A 24926-nucleotide genomic window follows, 5' to 3' on the forward strand; every position below is an offset into this window, starting at 1 on the left:
CTGGACATTTATGTAATAGTTCAACAATTACTAGGTGCTTGCTCTGTGTCAGGCTCTGTTCTAAGCACTCAGGGTACATCACTGAACAAAAAGAAAAGAAAAACCTCTGCTTTCATGGAGCTTTCATTCCAGTAGTATATTAGTTTGCTAGGAATGCCACAGACTAAGTGTCTTAAACAACAGAAGTTTATTTTTTCACATATCTGGAGGCTAGAAATCTGAGATGAAGTGGTCCGCAGAATTGGTTCCTTGTTAGGGCCGTGACGGCAGGATCTGTTCCAGACCTGGATCCTTGGCTTGTAAGATGGTCTCTCCCTATATCTTCACATTGTCTTCCCTCTGTACTTGTCTGTGTCCAGATTTCCTCTTCTTATAAGGACACCAGACATATTGGATTAGGGCCTACCCTAATCCTCATTTTAACTTAATTACTCCATTAAAGACCCTATCTCCAAATATGGTCATATTCTGAGGTATTGGATGTTAGGACTTCAACATATGGATTTGGCCAAGGGGGTGGGCATGGGACACAATTCAGCCCATAATAGGTGGGCATCGATGACAGAGCAGTGAATGAAGCCTAGAACTCAGGTGGTCCTGGTTACAGTGTGCCAGGCACTGTACCTGGCACACTCATAGGCATCATTGCATTTAGTGCTATAACCAGCCTGTGAAGTAAGTATTGCTGACCCCACTTTATAATGAGGAAACTGAGGGCAGACCACATTTAGTTCGTATGGGGGTTTGCTTTAGTGATACTGTGTTTAATGTTTTCACTGGATTGAAACCTTGGCAATGGAAAGTGAGCCACAGCTAAATGTATAGAGCATATATTTAGGGCTAGTTCAGATTTAGAACTGACAATTTCTAGTTGTTAGTATAGAGGGTGGAGGGTTTTTTTTTTTTACATTTGGTTCTAAGAATAAAACAAAAGATAGGAGTAATCTTTGATAATTTTCTCTCTGAAGATAGTTCAATATGTTGTATTATGTGATAACATTATATATAATAATATATTTATTATAACTAAAATATAAATAATATATTTATTATAAATAAATGTAATTATTTATAATGAATATATAATTATCTAGTATATAAATTCTACAGTTTACATAGCAATGATCATTTTCCTTTTGATTATATAGGTTTAAATGAAGTTATAGATCCTTTCTAACCTTTACCCTTGATTTATGTCCAGACTAGCAAACCTGCCTTGGCACTGCCTCTATGGAGGGAATCCTCCTCATATTATCTGTTTTGCCTGTTGAACTAACCTTGCTGCTCCTCTGGTGGACAGATTCAGGTTCAGCAAAATTATGGAGGACCAACCATCATGTGGGAGGCCACTTCACATAAATCCATGCTTCTCATAAATATGGAAAACCGAAGGATAATACAGGGCATTTTTTATGAGCATCCATTTTGTTCAATTATTTTATGGGAAAAAATTTAAGTAAATTAGCAGTGAACAATTTAAAACATAATTTAAATACTGAAACAATATAGTATATATTATAGTATAAAATACAAACTTTTCATAAACTTTCAAGATGAAACCTATTTCAAAAAAGTTGCTTTTGTTTTGAGTGTGCCTTCAGTTCAACAGAGGTGTGAACTACAACCCCCACCCCACTTTCCTGAGGGGTTCTTGGGAGAAAACCTTTGAGAAGTTCTGAATAATTTCTTCACTGAAGCTTCATAACAACCATGTGAGGTGTATTATCCTCATTTGAGAGATCAGAAGCTTGGATAAGTTATCTTGCCCTAATTAAGACAACAAGTAAACAACAGAGGCAGGTGTTAAACTCAGACTTTATGATTCCAATTCCAAGGCATTTTTAAAATTTTTATTTTATTTTTCAATTTAAAGTATAATTGATTTACAATGCTGTGTTAGTTTCAGGTGTACAGTAATATATATATATATATTATTTTTCAGATTCTTTTCCATTATAGGTTATTACAAGATATTAAATATAGTTCCCTGTGCTATACAGTAGGTCCTTGTTAGTTATCTATTTTATATATAGTAGTGTGTATCTGTTAATCCCAAACTCCTAATTTATCCTCCCCTCTTCCCATTTGGTAACCATAAGTTTGTCTTCTATGTCTGTGAGTTTGTTTCTGTTTTGTAAATAAATTCACTTGTATCAGTTTTTTTAGATTCCATGTATAAGTGATATCATATGGTATTTATCCTTCTCTGTCTGATTTCACTTAGTATGGTAATCTCTAGGTCTATCCATGTTGCTGCAAATGGCATTATTTCATTCTCTTTATGGCTAAGTAATATTCCATTGTATGTATGTATCACATCTTTATCCATTCATCTGTCGATGTACATGTAGGTTGCTTCTGTGTCTTGGCTATTTCCAGGGCATTTTATATTGCACTACAGCCATTCCTTGAATTAATAGGCCTCAATCCTCATGAGGCTGGATAAGCCTCACAGCTTTGCATTTCCCCATGTCCCAACCTCATTCGCTCATGGATTCATGCACTTATTTGTGCATTTAGTCAACAAATATTTATTGGGAGCTTCACATGTGCCAACCTTTATGCTGGGCCCTAAAGACAGAGTAGTTAGCAAAAAAAGGCATAGTTCTTTCCCTCAGGGAGCCTATAGTCTAGTGGGGAACAGATATTAAACAAATAATTGCCAAAAATATTGTTTACAAACTGTGGTAAGTGTTATAAAGGAAAAATATAGAGTGCCAAGAGAGGAAAAAATGGATGATTTAATTTAGATTAATAGTCAGAAAAGCCCTCTTTAAGAAAGTCACCTTTAACTTGTGGTCTTACACATGAGTTAGCTAGAGGAAAACTTATCTGCACTTTAAATAGTTACAAATTGACATCCTACAAAATCCAACACTATAATTCCCTCTATCTTCATTATTCCTTCTTTGTCTGTAATAAGACTGAATTCTCACCCTCAGCCATCAATTAATCCTTTTCTATTATATTCTTCTGACTGTCCATCCATCCATCCATCATCCATCCATCCATCCACCCACCCATCCATCCATCCACCCAATCTTCATTGAACATCTACAATGTCCCCGGCACTATTGTGCCCCCAATCCTTTACTTTTCCATCTTCTCTCTCCTCTCCTTTTCTCTCCTTTGACCGCTTTAACCTTCTGCCCCTTTATTTGATTCTTGGATAGCCTATTTTTGACCCACATCTTCAGTGTTACACCCTTCCCAGTCCTTTCTGTCACTCCTCTCCCCTTTGGCTAAACTATCACTTCTCATCTTATTTTCAACAAATAGATTGTTTCCCCACATTTTTCTGAAAATTTTCTAATCAGGTACAAAAAAATTGTACCTAATTTTCTAATCAGGTACAAAAAAATTAATCATACATTCTTTTTGTGTGTTTGTGGCCAGCTAATTAGAATTTCATCCCTTAATAAAGAGATGCTGCTAATATAAAACAACCCCCTTTTTTCATCTATCTATATATCTATCTATATCTATCACCTATTTATATTTTGGATCATTTCTTTCTTTTTAATTATAAACTCCCGGAGATAGTTATATCTGTTTAATTTAATACAGCATCTGGAACTTATGGTAATTACTTCTTAAACTTTTAAGAGTCACATCTTTGGGGGTCTACTAATGTGTCTGTTGTACCTCTGATATAAATGGAGAAATGAATTCAGAAATGTACAGCCCAAGATTAACCTGCTTTCAGATTCTCCTATAAAATTATCTGTGTCCTTTCTGTCACAACCTGGACATGCGAAATCCAGGTCAGCAAAAATATAGTGTATCATCAACTACTTAGGCAAATCCACCAGGAAAGGATCTACCTTACCCCTCTGTTTCCACACAAGTCAGTTAAATCCAACAAATGTCCTTTGGAAAGTCTGAAGGGCTAGGGTACACTATCTAGAAAATTCCACCTATCAAAAGATAAGTAGAGGGGATTTCCCCTTCAAGGCATGGTGGAATAACAATGACCAGACTTAACTGCCCACCGTAAATAATTAGAAAGTTAGATAAAATATGAAACACTGACTTTCAGACATTGGACAACAGTCTGCATAAGACTGTGATCCTTGAGAGAAGAGAACCATAGTGAGCTTGATAATTGCCCTGGCTTTCTGCCTGGAAGCAATTTCTAGACTGTAGATCCAAACAGATCCTGGCAGCCTTGCTGAGTTGATGAGATGGAGGTTGGAGTTTTGGGAGTCTGTAGTAAGGCAGAATTTTGGGAAGGAGGGAGCTATGCAGAAAAAGAGCTCCAGGAACATGTAGTGTAGGGATGTCTTGTGTTTTTGTTGAATACCAAGACACAAATGTATAGAATGACACTCCACAAGGCTGGGCAGAAAAGACTGATGAATTTTAAACTGAATAAATCCCAGGGCACTCATGAAGTGAGAAAATGTTCGGAGTTTGACTAGCCAAAGGGGTGAGTCCTTGTTCATCCTTGGAACATCCAGTGGAGACTCTAAAGTAATCATACATTAGTAGTGAGTCTGAACTATCCTTGGAGGGAAAGATCCTCTAGAACAGTGTTGGAAATATTTTCTTAAATTTACAGATAGCAAATATTTTTGGCTTGTGGGTCATATGGTCTCCATCACAGCTAGTCAGTTCTGTCACTATTGTGTGAAGGCAGCCACAGACAATACATAAGTGAATGGGTGTGGCTGTGTTCCAATAAAACTTTATTAACAAAAACAGGTGGCCAGCCTATGGGCTGTAGTTTGACCGCTGCTCTAGACTAGCACTGACCAATAGAAATATAATGCAAACCATATATGTAATTTTAAATGTCTGGTAACCACAATTAAAAAAAGTAAAAATAAATAGGTAAAATTAATTTTAATAATATATTTTATTTAACCCAGTATATCTAAAATATTATCAATTCAACATGTAATCAATATAAAATTATTAATGAAAATGTTTGCATTCTTTTTTTCATACTAAATCTTCAAAATCTGTTGTGTATTTTATACCTATATCACATATTAATTCAGATTAGTAATATTTCAATAGCCACATAGTGATTACCATTGGATAGCACAACTCCAACCTCTTAAAAACAGGCCTTGATGGACTCAAACTGATGAGCAATTAACTTCACCACCCACCAAAATAAAGTCCAATGTTCTTTAAAAGAAGACAACACAGGGTAGCCAAAATAGGTGAGTTGGGAGAGCATTAGACTGAAGATCCAAAGAAGACAACACAATGCAGACACTTGTCAATATCAAATAAAAAATAACTAGACATGCTAAAAAATGGACCAAAAAAAAAAAAAAAACCTACAACAAGGAGAAGAATTAGTTAAGAGAAACAGACCTAGAAATGACAAGGTAATAGAATTAGTGGACAAGGGTGTAAAAACAGACTTTATTATTATGTATAAGTATTTAAAGGAAAACAATAAAAGAATCAGAAGAAAAGTGAAAGGTATAAAAAGAACCAAATGAAACTTCTAGAGATGAAAACTACAATATCTGAACTGAAGATTTTGCTGGATAGGATTAACAGCAGATTAGGCACTGCAGAAGAAAAGATTAGTAAACCTAGCAATTGAATTGATCCAAGATGAACCACAGAGAGAAAAAAAAGACTGAAAAAAATAAAGGAGAAGAGGTTCAGTGATCTGTGGGATAATATAAAATTATCTACTGTAAATGGGAAAAGGAAGAGGGGGCAGAAAAAATATTTGAAGAAATAATGGCTGAAATACTTTAAGATTTGATGAAAACTATATTTTATAAATCCAAAACCTTAAAAGCTCATAAAGAAATTAAGGCACATAATAGTCAAATTGCCGAAAACCAGCATTGAAGAGAACCTTAAAAGCAGTTAGAGAAAAATACAGATTTGACAAAGAGGAACAAACATAAGAGAGACAATACATTTCACCTCAGAAACTTTTCTAGCCAGAAAACAATGAAATAACATCTTTAGAGTGCTGAAGAAATAAAGTCACCTTAGAATTCTGTATCCATTGAAAATGTCCTTCGAAAACAAAAGTGAAATAAAAACTTTATCAGACAAACAAAACTTGAGGGAATTATTTTGCCAGCAGATACATACTACAAGAGTGTTAAAGAAAATTATTCAGGCTAAAACAAAATGATACCAGATGAAAACTTGGAGTATAGTGTGCCAGAAGTGCTAAATATGTGGACAAATATACAAGATTTTGTTTCTTTAAAAAGTTAATTTCACTGTATAAAAAATATTATAATGTATTTTTGAGAATTATCAAATATTAGAAGTAAAATGTATGACAATAACTTGAAGGACAGGGTGAGGAAAATAGCAGTTCATAGTTGTAAGGGTTTTATGTTGTATACAAAGTGATATAATATTATTTGAATATATATTATGAGTTAAAAATACATATCATAAAGGGTAACGCAATCACTAAAAGTTTAATAAGTTAAGAAAAAATATGTATCACCGACAGTGCTATGTATAAATGGAATACTAAGAAGTATCAATTAATTCAAAAGAAGCAGGAAAGGAAGAAAAAAGTAACAAGAAAAGATGAGACAAATAGAACACAAATAGTAAATGGCAGATTTAAACTTAACCATATTGATAATTATACTAAATATAAATGATCTAAAAACTCCAATTAAAAGTCAGAGATTGTCAATCTAGATTTAAAAGGTAAGATTATATTACATGCTTTGTGTAAGAAAACCACTTTAGGGCTTCCCTGGTGGCGCAATGGTTGAGAGTCCGCCTGCCGATGCAGGGGACACGGGTTCGTGCCCCGGTCTGGGAAGATCCCACATGCCGCAGAGCGGCTGGACCCATGAGCCATGGCCGCTGAACTTGTGCTCCACAATGGGAGAGGTCACAACAGTGAGAAGCCCACGTACTGCAAAAAAAAAAAAAAGAAAACCACTTTAAATATATAGACCAGGTACGTTAAAGAGGATGGAAAAAGATATACTATGCAAACTCTAATTACAAGAAAGCTGGAGTAGCTATATTAATATTAGACAAAGCAGACAACTAGGAACAAGAAAGGAGCTTTCATAATGATAAAGGAGTCAATTCATCAGGAAGATATGACAATCTTAAATGTAATAGAGCTTCAAAATACATGAAACAAAACCTGACAGAATGAGTCAGAAGTCTGGGAATCACTTAAATTCTTTGAAATTAATAAGTTGTGTGGCATTGGGGAAATCATTTAATTAACCAAAAGAGACCATATGTTAGTCATAAAACAAGTGCTAACAAATTTAAAAGTATTGAAATCATAGAATTTGTCCTTTGACCATAGTGAAATAAAATTAGAATTGAATAAGAGCTATTTGGGAAATCTCCATATATTTAGGAATTAAACAACACACTTCTAAGCAACATATGGATTGGGAATTCCCTGGCAGTCCAGTGGTTAGGACTCTGTGCTTCCATTGCAGGGGGCATGGGTTCGACCCCTGGTTGGGGAACTAAGTTCCTGCATGCTGTCTGGCGTGGCCAAGGGAAAAAAAAAAACAACACATGGGTGGTCAAAGAAGAAATCACAAGGAAATTTAGAAAACATTTTGAACGAAAATGAAAATAAAAACATGTATCAAATTTATGAGTTGTTAAAGCAGAATCCCAAGGGAGATGTATAGTTAAATGTTTATATCAGAAAAGAAAAAAGTTCTAAAATCAATAATCTAAGACTATACCTTAAAAAGAAAGAAAGAACAAATTAAACCTGAAGAAAATAGAAGGGAGAAGATAAAGACGAAAGCAGAAATTAATGACATATAAAAAAAATAACAGAGTCAACGAAACTGAAAACTGGTTGGTAAATTTCAACAAAATGTATAAACCTCTAGCTAGATTCATTAAGAAAAAAAAAGGTCAAAGACACAAACTGTCAATATCAGGAATGAAAGTGGGATGTGCTACAGATGCTATAGACATCACAAGGATGATAAATGAACATATGAATAATTTTACATAGATAAATTTAACAACTTAAATGAATGGGCAAATTCTATAGAAGATACAACTTACCAAATATGACTGAAGAAGAAGTAGAAAACCTGAATATCCTTAAATCTAGTAAAGAAATTAAATGTATAAATTAAAAAATTTCCCACAAAGAAAACATGGATTCACTTGTGAATTCTATCAAATATTTAAGAAAGAAGCATACCAATGTTTCACAAACTCTTTCAGAAAATAGGAGGATGAAATACTTCCAAACTCATTTCAAGAGGCCAGCATCACCTTGATATGAAAATCTGACAGTAACATTACAAGAGAGAAAAAAAGAAAAACAACTATAGATCAGTATGCCTCATGAACATAGTCACAAAAACCCTTAGCAAAATACTAGCAAATTGAGCCTAGCAATCTCTTAAAGAAATAATGCATCATGACCAAAGGGGTAAGGGTTATTTCAGGAATGTAAGAAAATCTAGAGGAAGACCATTGAAGGTAGGGGTGTATGCCAACGAGAAGTAAAGATAAAGAGGGAACAATAGTCTTGATTTCCATTCTTGTTTAGAGCAGCTGACATTTCTGAGCATTTACCACATTCCAGGAAGCATGTTCAGAGTGGTATGTGAATTATCTCATTTAGCCTCTGCAAGAACCCTGTGAGGTAGGCACCATTTATAAATAAGTAAACTAAAGCACAGAAAAACTTAAAAGCCTGTCCACAGTCCCATAGCTATTAAGATTTGGACCTTTGTTGTCTGTCTCCAGATCCTGTACTCTTTACTAATGTACTCTCTACACAGAACAGCTCATTTTCTGTGCTTTTGCCTAGCAAGACTTATTTCATCACTTCTAAACATTTATCCACTTTTTCAGTCCATAATTAAGAACTGCCATCTGAGTCAAAATATTAAGCAGTTCCAAATGCAAAATACTTCTAAATAAAAATATGTTTATTAAACTATAAAACTCATAATACTAGAGTGGGAGATGTGCTGCATTATACCCTCCTAAGTTTTTATGTGGCTACAAATGTTGCCATCTCCAAGAAGTGGAAAGAATACTTTCCCTTCTTTATGTGTAGGACAAAATGCTTTTACTTGTTCCCATGTGTAGACCTAGATTTCAATGCTGGCACTATGACTTGGGCGAGGTCTTTAAGCTCTCTGGGCTTTAGTTCTCAGATTTGTAAGATGGAATGGTTCTGCCTCCCGAAAGGGATAGTGTGAGGATGAGGAAGGCATCCAGGTATTCTTTTCTTCTCTCTGCTTCTCCCTAGCTTTTCTCCTCCATGATGCTTCTTCAGAGTTTCAAAAGTTTGACCTTCTCCAGAAAAGCCGTTTTCAGACTTTTCTGGACCATTGTCCCCAGTAAGAAATAACTTTACTTCACAAACCAGTAGACACATTATACACATACGTATATATAATGAAAATGATCTCTTAGTTTATTGTACAAACTAGGAAAGTTATTATTTTTTTAAAGTAACTATGCTGAGCCAACAGGAATAAACTGGGGATGTTATGGGAAAATTGGGCCACATGTCACAAAACCATTTACCCTTATTCATTTTGATGCACTCTTATTTTATCATGTATTCTAGTTAATTAAAAATATTTAAGTTGAAATATAGTTGATATAGTTAATTTTAAAAATGCTTTTCAGACCTACTAAATAGATTTTGTAACTGACAAATGAGCCCCTACCCAAGCATTTTTATTCGCTTTAGAGAATAACTTATCTGACCATTCCAATATTCCTGGAATTCAGAAGTGTTGAAGAATAGCATACACAAATATGGAGAATCTCTAGAGAACTCAGATGCAGGACAAGATGCGTTCTGATTGTCATAACCACACTCATTCCAACTCTGTTTCTGTTCATTCATTCATTTATTATCCATTCTTTCATCCCCTCATTTATCAAATACTTTGAGCACTTTTTTTTTTTTTTTTTTTTTTTGCGGTACGCGGGCCTCTCACTGTTGTGGCCTCTCCCGTTGCGGAGCACAGGCTCCGGACGCGCAGGCTCAGCGGCCGTGGCTCACGGGCCCAGCCGCTCCGCGGCATGTGGGATCCTCCCGGACCGGGGCATGAACCTGTGTCCTGTGCATCGGCAGGCGGACTCTCAACCACTGCGCCACCAGGGAAGCCCCTTTGAGCACTTTCTATTGGGTTGGCCAAAAGTTTCCTTTGGTTTTTAGGTAAAAATAAAAGACACATTTTTCATTTTCACCAAGAACTTTATTGAACAATGTATTCACCATTTTCTTCCACTACCTTCTGCCATTTTTCTGGCAACTTCATAACTCCATCTTCCCAAAACTTTTTATCTTTTTGAGCAAAGAACTGTTCCAGGTGCCTTTTATAATCTTCCAGGGAATTGAAATTTTTTTCCATTAAGAGAATTTTGTAAAGACCGAAATAAATGGAAATCCAAAGGTGCAATGTCTGGGGAATATGGAGGATGAATCAGAACTTCTCAGCCGAACTGTAACAGTTTTTGCCTAGTCATCAAAGAAACATGCGGTCTTGCATTATCCTTATGGAAGATTATGTGTTTTCTGTTGACTAATTCCAGACGCTTTTCGACGAGTGCTGCTTTCAATTGGTCTAATTGGGACCAGTACTTTTTGGAATTAATCATTTGGTTTTCCGGAAGGAGCTCATAATAGAGGACTCCCTTCCAATCCCACCATATACACAACATCACCTTCTTTGGATGAAGACCAGCCTTTGGTGTGGTTGGTGATGGTTCATTTCACTTGCCCCACAATCTCTTCTGTTCCACATTATTGTACAGTATCCACTTTTCATTGCCGGTCACAATTTGTTTTAAAAACAGAACGTTTTCATTACGTTTCAGTAGAGAATAGTATGCAGAAATATGGTCAGGAAGGTTTATTCGCTTAACTTATGTGGAACCCAAACATCAAAGTGATGAACATAACCAAGCTGGTGCAAATGATTTTCAGTGCTTGATTTGGATATTTTGAGTATGTTGGCTATCTCCCGCGTGGTAGAACATTGATTGTTCTCAATTAATGTCTCAGTTTGATTGCTATCAACTTCAATTGGTCTACCCTACCATGGAGCATCATCCAGTGAGAAAGCTCCAACACGGAACTTTGCAAACCACTTTTGACACATTCGATCAGTCACAGAACCTTCTCCATACACTGCACAAATCTTTTGGTGCGTTTCAGTTGTGTTTTTACCTTTCTTGAAATAATAAAGCATAATACATGGAAAATGTTGTCTTTTTCTTCCATCTTCAGTATGAAAATGGCTACACAAAAATTCACTAATTTTGATAAGATTGTTTTTTAATGCATGCTGATATGACAGCTGTCACAATACAATCTAACAAAATTGTTTCGAATGAAGTTAAAGACAACTGAGTGCTACTAGAGCCATCTTACAGGAAAAACCGAATGAATCTTTTGGCCAACCCAATATATCACCAAGTGCTGGAACCAATCAGATACTGGGTGCTGGGACTTGGTCCCCTCTCTTAAGGAGTTTCTGTAGTTCAGTAGGGCTGGCACATGCGTGGACAGATCGTTACAGGACAAGGAGATGAGTGATGTTGTACAGAGATGATCTAAAGGTTGTAGGAACGTGGAAGAAAGCTCCACCAACTTTGCGGGGGAGGAACAGAGGGTTCAGAGGAAAAGAGTAACATTTAGAAGTACTATGACGTTCTTGAGAAGGACGGTGAAGCACAGAAGGTGGGAGGAGCTACTGCAATCTGGCGGCCATGCCCTCAATGCAGCTCACGCACAGGCATACACGATACCGGGGTTGATGTGTGGCTGTATCTACTTCCCTTGTGTTTCTCAATTTTATTTTAGACTTCATGAGAGTACTCACACCCTTTCTATTTCGGTCTCCCTATTTTTTTTTTAACACACAGTGAACGGGTGCTAGCTCCCCCTTCTCTTTCTCTTTTCCTATCCAACTCACCCGGCTTTATATTTCTCCAAGACACTTTTCACCTTCTAAGTATCCTTATAATTTACTTATCTATTATGTTTACTCTCTGTTTCCTCTTCCTAGAATGTAAGCTCAGAAAGGAGAAGATTGGTCTATTTTGTTCACTGTGGTGTCCCCCTGCTCCTGGAAAAGTGCCTAGTACACACACAGTGGGTCCCTGATAAGTAATGGGAATGACCTGAAATAGCCAATTTCTGTATCGAGGACATAATTATTATCTGCTCATATTTGAAGGAAAATGTATAGGAAAATAAAAGCCTACAAGGGACCATTGACAATAGCATCATTTTTCTCCCTCCCTTCAACAGTATTTATTGATCACCTGCTCTGTGTCAACCCTACTCTGAGCACTGGGATTTCAGAGCTGAACAGAACAGATCCTATTTCTATCTTTATGGCGCTCACCTGCCAGAGGGAAGCAGATGTTAATGAACTATGTAATTGCAAATTTGGGATAAGTGCTTAGAAAAAAAGTAGAGGGTGCTATGAAAGCATGAGACAGCAGCACATGACTTGGCCTGGATGATCCAGGAAGTTATTTTTAAGCTGAGTAGAAGTTCACTCAAGGAAAGAGGGGGAGAGAAAGCATTGGAGCAGAAGAAACAGAATAACAAAGATTGCAGAGTGGGAGAGAGAGTGCCTCTAGTCTTCCAGGTATGGCTATAGCCAGAGGGAGGGAGGAGGGACTTAGTGTAAGAGAAGAGGTAGATGAGCAGACCAGGTAGCTCCAGGTAGCTGCACATGTCAAGTGGCTGGCTTTTTAGTTCAAGAGCAAAGGGGAGCCTTGAGTGGGTTGTAAGCTGGCAGATGTTGAAATGAAAAGATAGCTCAGGTTAAAGTGCAGACAGGGAATAAGGGAGGAGGGCAGATAGGATGTGGGGAGGCAAGTTGGGAGGGTGCTGCAGTGGTCAAAGCAAGATGTGATGGTTGGAGTGGAAATGAAGAGACATGCATAGGGTAGAGAAATATTTATGAGATAAAATTGAAGTCAGTGGCTTTTCCGTGGTCTCAAATAAATAAATTACGGCTTGTATGTGTAAGGTTTTCGGATGTTTTGATGAACCAAAATGTAAATAAAGAAGCGTCTTGAGTGGTTTGTCAGCATTCTCTGTGATATGTGTCCAAATATTAGTAAGAAGTGAGCCCCATCTACAATGATCTAGTAGCCCCTATGTGGCTGGGGGTCCTTCTGGGGAGGGAAACGAGGGAGTGTTATTGGGAAAGTTGATATTGATGAGGGTAAGATAAGAAAAGGTGTATGTGTGTGTGTGTGTGTACATGCATGTAACCAATCATGGAACCCTGCCCTCACCCTTTTCACATCCTCCCTTCTATCCCTGCTTCTTTCTTTTCACATGTTCCTCTCAGCTTACAGAGTTTAAGATCAGTGGTTCTCAATATTTCTTGGACCTTATCCTGAGAATAAGGCACATCCAATACACACAGAAAATTTCATTCCATATATCGGGGACTCTGGAACCCCAGATTTAAGAATCTCTGACCTGTAGAGTTTGTAAAAAGTCAATTCATAGACAAAAATAAATATATTTATCCAATAAATATATGAAAGATGATCAAGCTTACTAACAATCAGTTGAGCCAACCATGAGATAACATCTCTCATCTATCAGATTGGTAAAGGTTCAAAACTTGATAATACCAAGCTTGGCCATAGTTGGGGGAAACGAACACTCTTGTATACTCTGGATGAAAACAAAATGAAACAACTTCTTAGGTCCTTTAACCCAGTAATTCCAATCCTAAGAAAACATCCTTTAAGAAAACAAACATAGGTGTGCAATAGTCAAGGGCGTACACTGCAGCAATGACAGAAAATTAGGAACTGCCTAGACGACCACCGACAGCGAAATGGATACATACATTTGAAACATACCCTTACCGTATAGTGGAGCACTATGCAGTCCAAAAGAATGAGATCAATCTGGACTGACGATATATTAAGCGAAAAAGTCAAGTTGCAGACCAAGATATGTAGCACAGTGCATTCTCTATTAGAGAACTCACAAAAAGATCTGTGTTATATGTAAATGCTTTTGTATATATTTAGAACATCTATACATGGATTTACATGAAACTCTTCATAGTGATTAACCCTGGGGAGTAAGATTCGGTTGAGGGGATGGGGAGAAGTCAGGCTTGAAATGAAATTTTCCTCTTTTATTTTATGTACTTCTCTACTGTTTGAATTTATTTTAACGAGCCTGTATTACATGATCTTAATTCTTAAAAAATAAAGGTAACATAGGAATTTCTCACCTTGAGCTTCTTTTCAACTGTACAGCTCTCCTTTAAACTTTGAGATGGAAGAAGAGACAAGCCATAGATGTAGCTCAGTCTCTTCCTCTGATTATGATATTTTTGTGACATCCCATTGTGTTGGGGATTGAGTCCAAACTCCTTAACTTAGCACTGCAGGTTGTCCTGGATTTGGCCCCTTGCCAGCCTCCCCAGTGTCTTCAGCCATCTGCCAACACGTAGACTCTGCCCTCACTGGAACTCACCAGGGCGTGGAGTTCCTGGGATTCTCCATGGTTTCTGATACACGTTCACTTTCACAGGCTGATCGTTTGCCTGTAATGACATCCTCAGCTGCCTACACGCGTCCTGTCCTTCAAGACTCAGTTTCAGCATCACCTTCTCCAGAAGATCTGGCCCCCTAGCCACCTCCAGCCCAGTGGTTAGGGTGCTGCTAAGTGCTCCGTGTCTTGAGGCATACCTCCCATATTATACCACTTTTTGTGCCCTACTGCCACTTTAGTATCTGTTTCTTCTAGGTGAGAACACCCTGAGGACAGAAGCTGTGCTTTGTGTCACTGTGTTCCCGGTGCCTGGCTACAGGAGGCCCCCACTAAGTCGGAGGGTAAAATGCCCGCACCCCCTTTCCGGGATCCTCAGAGAAGTATGAGACACTGAATTTTAAAATTTCTTGCGAATTACTTTTTCACATGGAGCCTAAATTGAAATTTAGAATCACAAAACCACAGCACTTTCTAAACGGAAAGGACTTAGAAGTTATCTAGAGGAGTTGTTTTCAATTAAGAGTCTGTAGACTAGTGCAAGTTTCCACACTCCAAGGAAAAATGAGAAAAATATGAGCAATGGAGCAGATTAAAAAAAATTCAGGTTAAATGCATTCAGTTTAAATAATATTTCCTATTCTGAGATTATCTCTCCCTCTCATTTTAAGGTTAGTTATGAATTATATGCTTGTAGTTTTAATTGTTCTATTAAATCAAAAATTCTGGAAACTCCAGCCCTTGTGTCTTTCCCCTCAGAACTAAGACCCAGAGAGATTGTGGCCCTGCTCACAGCCAAACCAAGAAATAAACATTTCAGTCTGGTATCTTTCTGCTGTTGTGTGTAATGCAATTGTGTACATTCAAAAATTTTATAGCTATGTTTGTTGTGATTGGTTTTCCGTTCAGCATTTTAAATTAAGGAATGAAATAATCGGTTAACATATTTGTTGTGTTATAATCAGAAACAGGCTTGCTCTCTGAGAAGTATCTATAACCATATGACATTGCTGTCTGTCAGTATCTGGTGAGGTTTTAAGAAATGTCAGAGTCTTGAAATTATATCTATGTAATATTAATATTGAGTTTGATATGGAAATAAAGACTGTTTTCTTTCAAATTTTGGATGCTTCTTAAGTTTGAAGGTGTTCTAAGCACCTTAAAGAAAGAATTTAAAGAGACTTTGGATTCGGCTATTGATGTAATTCTGATCTTAAACATCTGAATACTGTCCAGCAAAAAAATTCCACTTCTAAAAGTTTATCATAATAAAATAATGAGAGATGCATGCAGAAATGCATGTATAAAGGTATTCATTAAAACATTTGTGTTAATGAAGATTAGAAAAAAAATAAATGTCCAGTTATAAAGAATTGGTTAAATATTTCGATCTAGTCATTTTACAGAAAGTGCTTTGGTTATTAAATATGGCTGTATTTTTATCTTCTTCTAGATACTGTATTTTCTAATTTTTATCTACCACAAACATTTTGTACTTATATAACTGAAAAATCTGACATTATAATGTAATAGCTAATCAAAGTTCAGTATATGAAACTCTGTTACAATTTTTTAACTTTAGCTTTTACATCTTCTGTTTTTATGTAGTTTAGCTTAACTTCAGCACCTGACACTGAGCTGCTATAGAACAGCACACAATCCAATGGAAAGCTGTCATTTTCATTTTGAACACTGTGTTCTCCTGCAAGTTCACATCTGAGGCCTGTACATTCTAATTAAGTATCAAGAAGGACACGCACAACCATAAACTCAAAGATCTAGAAAACATTTGAAGATGTAATCAGTTGAAATATTCCTTTTTTTCTCTAGACCTGGCTGCATCTTAGCTCGGAGTAAGAATTTTGGCCATGGCTTTTGCCAGGGTTGCAGCCTGAAAGCCAGAATGAATAGTATCTTTAGTATTTGCAGCTCAAAAGTTCTCTCTCTGAAAGAGGAAGACAGGAGGTGCCTGATTCCATCACAGCTATGTATGCCTGTGTGTGCCCCTGTGTGCACACGAGTGTGTGTGCATGTATGTGTGTGTCTGAGAGAGGAGGGAGAAGGGGAGAGGAGGCAAGGGGATGGGGGAGAGGCAGAGACAGAAAGAGAGAGAAACTGAGTGGGATTGTGTAAAGGGTTTCTGTTATCTTCGGCACTAGGTTAATTTGTCCTTTTAAAGTTCTTATAGACTCTGACAGTTCTTCCTAGTAGTTGTCCTACTTTTAATTAATTAATTAATTAATTGTTCAATGTCTGAGTCCCTTTCTAGAAGGTAAGAGACATGAGGACAGGAGCCATGTCTCCACCCCCATCTCTGTTTCCTTAGTTCCTAGCACAGTGCTTTTTGCATATGTAGTGAGGATTTAATAAATATTAGTTGAATAAATGCATGCATAGATCTTAAAAAAACCTTCTTTTTTTTTTTACCTTGTCTAACAGCGTCTGTGGCTGCTGTAGCTTCCCCCTCACCCTTCTTCCAGCTGCTTCTTAAAGCCATTTTTAGGACAGGAGAGGACCATTTCCTCAGACTGAAGGAGGTGCTTGTCAGTTACTTCTGCAGCAGGAGGGTTGACCCACCCTCCATCCATTGAGAGCTTCGAAAGGTGAGACCTAGGCTTCAGCCCTGTTTTTTTTTTTTTTTTCCTGCTTAAAAATTTTATTTTATTTTATTATTATTTTTTTACATCTTTATTGGAGTATAATTGTTTTACAATGACGTGTTAGTTTCTGCTTTATAACAAAGTGAATCAGTTATACATATGTTCCCATATCTCTTCCCTCTTGCGTCTCCCTCCCTCCCACCCTCCCTATCCCACCCCTCCAGGTGGTCACAAAGCACCGAGTTGATCTCCCTGTGCTATGCGTCAGCCCTGTTTTATGGACGTTAGGATCGGTGTTTGCACATCCCTTCTTAGCTGCTCCTATGCTCTAGATAGTTCCGTGACAAAAGCCAAGCATCTATTTCACCGTCTGCAGAAATATAGGGCTGTCGCCTTTTTAGGGAGGCTGATTTGGATGCCAGTGTGACTGTGGGAACCCCAGCTCTCTCATAGACAAAGTACACATCCATCTTTAATTTGTGCAACATGCTAGGCTTTGCCTCGGGGAAGCTTGGTGCAGGCAGGCATTTTTGTCTGTGCTCTTCACTGCTGTCTCCATCCCTAAGGACAGGGCTTGAATGCCCACTCTGTGGGCCCTCAGTAACTATTTGCTGAATGAGTGAATGAATGATGAAATAGCCTCATAGCCGGTAAATGTCGTCTTGTGTTTGATGCGCCATTTTGCCTGTATTTCACCCAGTTAAGAACTTGAAATGTGTGCTGTTTATGAAGAGGGCAACCTTTTGCTCATCCTTCCCACCCCCAATCCCCCATCACAGTTCTGATACTCTGCTGCACAGTTCTTCTAAACTGGATGCCAGTTCTCCCATTTTCCTTTAGAGAACAGGCCAAACCATAAATGTTGGCAATCATGTGCTAGTGAGTATGTTGTTACAAAATTTCCAAATCTTCTGATCAACCCACAGACTTTACAAGTATAATAAATTCACTTTTTTTTTTTGGTAAAATGCTATACTTTCAAATCAATGTTTTCCTTAAGAATACTGATCTTTGCTGTGTGATTCAGAAATCAGAGAACAAATGGTGATAATATATGCTAAAATTAAAATTAGTCCACCTCCTTTTATAAACAAGAAACTTGTCACTTCCCAGTTTGCCTTTTCTCTCAGGAAGTTCAGAGTTATGCCCACTCGTGCTACCTATTCTTACCCTCAATTTTCTGAAACAGGGATTTCATCTCTGTTTCCCTTCAGTATTTTGTTATTTTAAATTAAAAAAAAAATATATATATGGCATTATGCTTTGTTGAAAGTAGCCTCAAATTCTTTTTTGGTAGATGGTAAATTGTAATTAATGAGAAGAAGGTGCTTTTCAAAGCCTGCCTTCCCTGATGGTATCAATGCCTCCCTCTAGCTCACTGGATATCAACCCTCTTCATGAGCCCGATTTTTCCAGTGTCACAGGCACTGGGAAATAGGCATGTTATTGCTAGAATGTAAGCGTACAGCAGAAAGAGCCCCGGGTTTGGAGTCAGCAGAACTGGGCTCTTATTACAACTCCATGTACTACTGGAGTGATCTTGGACAAGTCACTTAACCTCGGTTTCTCTTCTATACAGTGGGTATACAATCACTTGCTCTACCAACTACCTTGGGTTCTTGAGATGTAAATGAGATGAGAAGTGTCCATGTGTTTTGTAAACATTGCAGTTGTTTACACAGCTGTGTCTCCACAAGTCTGTATATTCCTTAAGATCAGGGACTACATCTTGTTCATATTTGTGTCCCTAGGGCTCGTCCTGTTTACCAGAACTGAAGCCACAGAGGGCACTGAACGTGGGGGACACTAATTGATTCATTGTTTCCTTTCAGAAAAGTTCCACTGGTGTCTGTTCATTAATAAGCCTTCATTGGTCAGCTGATCTTAATTGAGTACCTTCCACGTGCTTTCTACTACCCCTAGGATATTTAATTGAGGAAAAAGTATGGAGGATAAACACAGAAAAATGAAAATGCACACACACACTGTTACAGATTTGTAAATGTCAGAGGTCACAGAATGGTGGCTTAAGGGCTAAAGCTGCCTTTAGATGTGCTTTCTTTGGCTCAAACATTAATTGTTTCAATGTAAACAAATAACTTAAAATCCAGAGATGTGGATTTTGCTTTCTCTTGAAATTGTGAACAGCTGGTCATACCAGGCCGGTCCCTCCACAGGGACAGCTGGCTATACAGCTGCAGCCATTTCAGGCATATCCTCGACAGGCCAGTCCAGAGGCAGCCCTGTCACCCCCCGTTGTCTCCTGAACACCAAGGCAGATAGGAGCTACCATTTACGATCACATTTATTATGCTTGCATTTAGGTGGTAGCATTTACTGCATACCAGGCACTATTCTAAGCTCTTTGGTTACCTAACCATCTAGATATCTACCCATGAATTACAGGTAGGGAAATTGAGGCACAGTTAGTGTGTGGTGGATCAGGATTCAACCCCAGGAGTCTGGCTCGCAGGTTCTGGCTCTTAGTCGCTCAGCTATATCACATCTTGGTGGGGAGGGAAGGGTATCAAAAATCATACCTAAGTGCCGTGCAAGGTTGAGCCAGAGCCTCTCGTGCAGGACACTGTGTTCTGTCTAATTAGAGAAAGATTCACAAAAGAAGTGATTTTTGTAGAGTTTTAAAGGTAAAGAGACTCATGAGTCCAGGCAGGTTCAGAGCACCGTGCAGAGACCTCATTGGAGATCTGAGCATTGGGGCATCTGAGCCTCCTCATTGGAGGCCTGGCTAACTGAGCTGCGTGAGGGTGCAGACGGAAGACAAGCAGGAGGTGAGGTGTGGCAGCCGGGACTTGGAGCTTGGATCTGATACCCCAGGGAAGGGTACTGCCCTGGGTAGCTGAGGGAGGCCGGCGATAAGGTTGAAGTCCTGTTGGACCAACGTGATGTAGGATGAATCTGCGTTCTTACAGGAGTCCTGCTGAACTTATTCATTGCTTTCACAATAAAGTCAATTTTGTAACACAGGTGTCCCTATAATACTGGCCTGACTGTTTGCTTCTGCTTCGGTCCCTGAGCGTATGAGCAAACACTTCAGACACTACAGCGAGCAGAAACTTGAGACAGAGCTTATCTTGTAATGTTGGGTTTTGCATCATATCCAGGGTGTGGTGTTACTTTAGAAGGCAAGTTCAATAATGATGTGTTTACGGGTTGAGCAAACAGTGCCTGTGCCCTGCGAGGGCTCAGGATTTATACTTTGAGAGCCCAGCAAACTGATTAATTTAGCTGGTCAGCGGGCTTAGTACCTGGATGTAGCAAATGGTCACCGTATATGCAACATATATATGTGTGAATGTGTGTGTGTATGTGTACATTGAGTATTTATGTAGCCCCTTGTATTTAATCATACTTATTTACAAAATAGCCCAGGGAAGCTTGGAGATGTTAAATGAATCAATAAAGCTAATTCAGGCAAGCCTTGGTCATTGACCCACCCAGTGTGTCCTCTCTTGTTTCATGTGATATATTAAATAAAGCATTTTGTGTTTTTGGTGTAACCCAACGATATAATGAAGTGACAAAAATGAATGTTAAAAGCATTTGGGTCACCTAAACTGCCTTCTTTAGAAAATAAAAATGCCTATTAAACAGTTACGCTCTTTATTCTCTTGGCCTATTTTTATTTCTCTCTCCAGGAGAGAGATTGGAACCATGTTTATTACTCTGTTCTTAACAGGTCTTGTCAACTACCGTCATACAGTAAGTGTTTATAAGCATCGGTAATAGTGAATTGCAGCCCACACCCCTGCCTAATCTCTGTTGCCCTGCTTTATTGCCCTTAGATAATTTCTTCCATTTCTATTTTTGCCTTTTCAAGGACAATGCAAGGCAGGGTAGTTATGTGATTCAGGACTTTTAAACACATTTGATATATGGCAATCACTTGTTATTCTTGATAACAAACTTAAAGGAAGCTTTCAAGCACTGACTTGTCTTCTCCCTGCTCATTCCAGCTACTACAGACTTAAAGAGAAGGGCTTTGAAATTATCTCCTTAATTGGGCTGCAGGTCACTGCTATTTGTGGAAGTGGCTTTGGGATGCAAGTGTTGGTTTTGGGGGCCCCCTTTGCTGTGGTTTTATATGTCTTGTTTTCATTGCTACACTGGCTTCAAGGACCAGGCAATATCCTTGGCTTCCTCTGGGGGGAGTGGCAAGGGGCACACTTGGATTGTTCTATTCTCTTTGAGGTAGATGCCATCTGACCCTGGCCCTCCTTTTTTCTGTTCTTTTAGGTGTTCTGGGCTTGAGTTTCTGCTCCTTGTGGAATAGTCATCAGATGTCCACATACAGACTTTTGCTGTACTTAGAGCTATGCTAGGAGAAGCATGAAATTACTTCCCAAAGGATGTGGTTCCTGCCTCCTTGAGAACTAGAAAAGGGAAGGTCATGGTTGGAGCAGTAACCCATCCTAGGTGACTGTCAGTTTCCTTATTTGTAAAGCGTGAAGGTCAGACAAGATTGCCTCTAACATCTTTTTCTGCTCAAATTTTCTACGAGCCAAAGAAGGCTGAGAACCCATCTAAACTGAGAATCCTGTAATTTTAAGAAATTTCTGGAAGAATGGGATGGTGGCACCAGCCAACAAGACTGAGATAAAGTTTGCAGTCAAATGGAATTAAGGATAAACCCAGTTCTGCCAGTTCCTTGCTCTGCAACCTTTAGCAAGTCACTTCTCTTTGAGCCTTAAGTCTCTCATGTTTAAATGAAAATACTACAGTCTACCTAGCAGAGTTATTGTGTGGATTTAAGACACACACATAGCGTATTTGTAATGCTACATGCATAGCTGACGCAGAGGAACCACTCTGTAAATGGTTAAAGTTACTCTGATGACAGTGATCTTATGAGTGTATGGTTTGGGGAATAGCTAAGGGTTTGGAATAGATTCGATCTAAGGAAGATGGCATGTGAAGAAGTCTTTGAAGTTGAAACAGGACTAAGAATGATTTTGAGGATAGGGTAGCTACTGAAAGAAATGATGCCAAGGGTGTGATAAGAAACTGAGGTGAAGGGCACTGATGGGCAAGATCATTTATTCACTTTTTTTCTAGCACTTGCTACAGGTGTAGATACTGTCAAGATACTTTCAATGAGACAATCTCCTCATGGTCAGTATTGTCTTGTGCCTTGTCCAGCATGTTAGCTGCCAGATGCAGTCATTCTCTGTATTCAAAGATGGTGGCATGTTGATGACATATTGTTCCTCTTGCTAGCCATAGTGGATATGGGCGTGTCTGAAAAGACCAACTCAGGATCAACCCCAAATACGCTCCAAAACCCAAATATGGACATTGCTTTTGTTTTGTAGCTACTATCTTGCATAGAGTGCGTGTCGCTTTTATTGTTTCTGCCAACATCTGGATTCTTGGCAACTTCTCCTTACTTTAGATCTTTTTAACCTGGACTCCTCTAGTCTCGGGGGATTTTTGAAGTCCTTGAAATTCTTTGCAGAATTGCATGTATATAAGCGTATGTGCATTTTGGGAGGCGGGGGCGGGGTGGGGACCCTGGCCAGAGCAAAGGGACCAGACTCAAAAAAGCCAAGAACTGCTGCCGAGTGTGTCTTAGACTAGGAAGGAATTAAAATGACTTCACAGGATGAAAACATGGTCTAACACAAACACAGAGATATCCCCGAATACCTGTTTGCTTCCATAGCTCTAATAGGTCCGCACCTTCTCCTTTCCTCTAACGAACAGCGCAATGGGTGAGTCTCTTTGGCAAGATCTTCACAGTTTCCAAGCAGCTCTTCATGACATGATCCGGAGTCTGGTTGAACGGTCTGGAGGGTTTCTGGTAAGTGGATGTGAAGACTTTGCACTTTCTTCATTGTCCCTAGAAAGAGCATTAACAATTAAAAACAATTTTAAAAAATTTCTTTAGGAATACTAAAGAGTCAGAGAATAGCGTTTCCAGAGAAAGAAATGAAAACTGATTTTGACAACAGCAACTTAGAAGTGTAAAGTAGAAGTGGCAGGGTAAGATTTTTAAAGGAAAAGAAGGAAAAGTACTTGTTATCCAGATTTCATTTGCAAAGAGAATCAGTCCTTTGTGCCTGGCTTTGCCTCTGGGCCAGCAGGGGCCACAGGGCCACGCCCCAAGGTTGGTTTGGGATCCTTTCAGTCTCTTCCTCCTTTTCTTCCTTGCCCTCCTCCTCCCCTTCCTCCTCCTCCCCTTCTCCTCCTCCCCCTTCTCCCCCTCCTCCTCCCCCTCCTCCTCCTCCTCCCCCTCCTCCTCCCCTTCCTCCTCCTCCCCTTCTCCTCCTCCCCCTCCTCCTCCCCCTCCTCCCCCCTCCCCCTTCCCCTCCCACTCCTTCTTCTCTACTCTCTCACATGTGCGTACACACACACACACACACTCTCATCTTTAAAAGAAGCAAACTTTATCACCAGTGTTAGGATTTGGAACATCTTAAGGAGATGTTGACCACCACAAATATAGATTAGGAAAGGAAGTGAATTTTAGCTGAACCTGTTTTTAAAATACAGAATTTCTGTTTTAAGAACAAGCGGAAATAAATAAATAGAATTTTTTGAGCCTCTGTGAGTCCAAAACTCCTATTAAGCTTTCTGAGAGAGTCAAAAGGCCAAAGTTTATCATTTGTCAAATTATTACATAGATACAATGATTCTATTAGATACTGGCCATAGAAGTTGCTCTCTAGAAGTTTACTTTCTAGTCTGGGAGACAGACCTCACATACGTGGAACAAACTAAGGAGAATAAAGTACAGTCAGACTTCTGAGAAGGGAAGGCTTAAGTAGGCTGGAAGAATGCGTTAGATCAGCAACAGACAAATACTGAAAGTACTTCAATAGGGAAATGGGTAAATAAAAGTGGTGGTTTCGAACCATGGAGTACTATTCAGCAGCCAAAAGTATTGAAATAAATCTATATGAAGCCACATGGATAAGTTTCAAAATACTGTTAAATAAATAAAGCAATTTTTAGGATATGTATAGCATTATACCAAATATTTAAGAAAAACACATAAAATAACATCATTTATTCTGTGTGTGTGTGTGTGTGTGTGTATTTCTTTTTAAAGATTTGGAAGGAAACACCTTGACTCATAATCATGGTTACTTTTTGAGGATGGAGAGGAGATCAGGATAAGGATGTCAGTCGAAAATCTCTTTAGTTTCCATGTGTTTTGTGCTGATTTTGCATTTCGTAATTTACTCTGCTGACTGGGAGTCTAGAGGCCCAGCTTTCTTCTGCAGAAAGCAGTTGAGGGTTTTGTAAATATCTTGCCTTCTCTTAATACACCACATGTCTTCCTGGTAGCCAGGGCCTCTCAGAGGTCCCGAGAGCTGGGTCTCTTCCATTATTTTGAGGCTTCCAGCACAGTAATAAATGAAGAAATGCCAGAAGAATGTTACAATCAGCACAGTACATTTAAAATGTTTATATTTAGCCATTAAAGTCGTTCAATGAGTCCTTTCTCTTCAATCCTATCAGGGTATCTCTGTGATAACATCAAAAGTCTATATTTTAAATCCTGGGCCAATGGTCCTCCTGCTGCACTCCTCCAAGTGGCTCCAGGGAACCAGAGAAAGGCTCTGCGTGAAGCAGGCTGATGGAATGATAGTGGGAGGCGTGTGAAGGCAAGCTCTAGTACCTTCAGTCCTTCCCCAGGGCTCGAGTTTTCCCCCAGGCCTGGCATTTGTATCTATAGGTCTCACCTGCAAAATGGGTTGAGTTTCAGCTCTATGCATGTGTCCTAGAACATCAAATGGAGAAAATTTCACCTTTCCAATCATCCTCCCCTGGCCCCGTCAGGGCATTTAAGGTCAAACGGGCTTTCAGTACACACTGTGTCAGCCCAGCCC

The 24926-nt window shown here is 38.7% G+C and overlaps 1 long non-coding RNA gene across 2 annotated transcripts in view; it reads left to right on the forward strand.

The window, feature by feature from the left end:
• Positions 1 to 17035: 17035 nt before the first annotated feature.
• Positions 17036 to 24926, forward strand: part of LOC125964349 (uncharacterized) — a 56526-nt gene continuing 48635 nt past the window's right edge. Inside the window, exons 1-2 of one of the 2 annotated variants that reach the window (XR_007477310.1) lie at positions 17036 to 17076; positions 22795 to 22891. This is a non-coding gene — a long non-coding RNA (uncharacterized LOC125964349). The remainder of the gene's footprint in view (positions 17077 to 22794; positions 22892 to 24926) is intronic. The other variant, XR_007477309.1, reaches the window with a different exon arrangement.

Source organism: Orcinus orca, chromosome 4 (assembly GCF_937001465.1).
Source record: "Orcinus orca chromosome 4, mOrcOrc1.1, whole genome shotgun sequence".
NCBI lineage: Eukaryota > Metazoa > Chordata > Mammalia > Artiodactyla > Delphinidae > Orcinus > Orcinus orca.